Here is a 2,553-nt window from a genome sequence, read left to right as displayed (position 1 = left end):
GCATTTTGGTAATGCCTGCATTCTTATTTGTAGCTCTTGTATGTGTGGTAGGGCACTAAACAATGTAAAGCATGTCCTTGGAGTAGCCTAATTAAGTGGTTTTTCATCTTGTCACGTTTTATGCAAAAAGTAGAAAATCTAACCGGCTTTCTGTCTCAAATTCAAATAGGCGTTATTGGCATGAAAGCATGTTGTACACGGTTTATAATGTAAGTACAAAAACAAACAAACAAATAAAAAAAACAATTTAATGTATCTAGTTTGCACATTTCCACACTTTATACACTATATAGGCTACAATACTACATTGTACAACCACATTTCTGGACAACATAGTAGGCTACACCATAATACAGAACAACATAAGGTTGTAAAGAAATCAATAAAAAATAATAGAATACATATGTTAAGATGTTACAGAGTTCAGCAGTTGAATGAAGAACCATATAACATACTGAAAAACAAAAGAGGATGGCATTTAAGTTTTATTTTAGTGAAGACCTTGATTCTTTATACAGGCTGCAGTGTAGCAGGAAGTGTTGCTATGTCTGTATCTCTTATTGTTGGCAGAACTGGCTCAGTCTGTTTTCTCTGTATTTTCTCTTGCCAGGTTTGTCTGTGTCCACCACTCTCAATGGTCAAGTTATGGTCACTCAGTCTTTTTTTGAAGCAGTGTCTTTCTCAGTTATCTGAATTCACATAAGCATGTGAATTGCCACTGCACAGGTTTTGTGATTGCTGCACAGCATGTACTGTATGAGGAGATTGTATAAGGTTTAGTGTGTATAGTCAGAAATTTCAAATATTAAAAAGAAGACAATAAGCTTTAAAAGACTATACAAGGTACAGTATTCAATATAAAATACAGTATACAACACATATACAACTATGTTACTGTACTCCATAGTACACTACAATGAATGAAAAAAAAAATCTTTGAAGATAAATCTATGAAGAGAATGTATACGATTGGAAGAGACAGAGTTTAATAATAGTTGTTCTATACATTTAAATGGTGAAAGCCTTAGAAAAAAGAAATAACATCTAAAAAAAAAAAAAAAACAACTCGAGAGCAGGCAGATTTTTGGTACAGTTTCATGTGTTTTCTACTGGTTTTCCCTCAGGCTCTGACACATATTGCTGCTTCCATGGCAATGTCAGTTTGTTCGCTGAGTATAAATCATGATGAATCATATTTTGTACTGAGAGTGTGAAGAAGTTTCGATATGTAATGGTGTTATACACCGTTACATAGCACACTATAATAAAAAATCATTGGAAAAAATATTCTACAAAATATATAACAATACACACAGTAATACAGTGATACACTCAGTAATTTAATATGAATGGAAGAACAAAAGAAGAAAATGAATTGAGTAAAAATCAAGAAGAGCAGCTCCCTCTCTCTTGCTTTAGATCTTTTCAGCACCACAGCGGCGGACAGTTCCCTCTTCATAGACACTGAAAATAAATGTTCTCACTTTGACAGAGTGTCTTTTGTAGTTTCATAAGTAAATTAAATCAATTAAAAATATATGACTGTACCTGTGTTCTATGTAACACTTTCTTTCAATTTCCAATTTCCTATAATTTCCTACAAAGGAACTGTTATGTCTGTAAATTCATAGGAAGTGTCCTGGAAAAGAGTATGTAATTGGAACTAAAATAGGAAGTGTTACAGGATGGGTTCAAAATTTTTCAAGTCTGTCTTAAAACAATATTCAGATGCCCATCTGAAGACTGACATGTGTTTTTCTTGCTGTAATCACCCCTCTGTTTGTATCAGCCATCATGAGACCCCTTCATAACGCACTTACAATGTAAGTGATGGGGGACAAAAGCCTCCTGTGCAAAAATGTATTTAAAAATTTATTTGAAGCTGAAGCTTCAGCTGTCCACATTAGTCAAATCAAGTGGCTTTCAAAGTTACAATCTTTTTAGTGCCAAATTCCTTCTTTTTGTTACTATACTTCCACCACAGCTCAACAGGGAAACACTGTCCAAGGAAACACAAAGAGGGAATTTTAAGCTATAACCACTGTAACTGTGGAGGATATCCACTTGATTTGACTAACTCAAACAGCTGAAGCTGAATAAATCTTTACTCAAAACCAGGACTGTAGATTTTGTCCCCCATCACTTACATTGTAAACGTATATGAGAATTGGGATTTATTAACAGTCAGTATGAACAGGATGAATGATTACAGTGAGGGAAACCTCTTTCATTGTTCATATGGGCACCATATTGTTTTAAGACAGAACTGAAAAATTGTGAACCTATTCTTTAAAGTGGTGCATTTCCAGTGAAATAATTCAAATTCAAATTAATTGCAGTGTAACATAGAGAGTTTTTCTACAAGCACAAGTACAAATTCAACATACATGGAGAATAGCTGGAGAATAGTTTCATATGATAAAAATGATACATTTATATTTACTTGGGTTTAAATGGAGTAGTTATTTCTCTAGAAATCAACAACTGCTTATAAACTAAGCATGGATAACGAAACTTGACTGTCTCAGAACTTTGTCACAATTTGTCCCCATA

The sequence above is a fragment of the Thunnus albacares genome, chromosome 11, assembly GCF_914725855.1.
Source record: "Thunnus albacares chromosome 11, fThuAlb1.1, whole genome shotgun sequence".
NCBI classification, from domain to species: Eukaryota; Metazoa; Chordata; class Actinopteri; order Scombriformes; family Scombridae; genus Thunnus; species Thunnus albacares.
The sequence above is the reverse complement of the archived record's forward strand: the minus strand, read 5'-3'. Positions refer to the sequence as shown.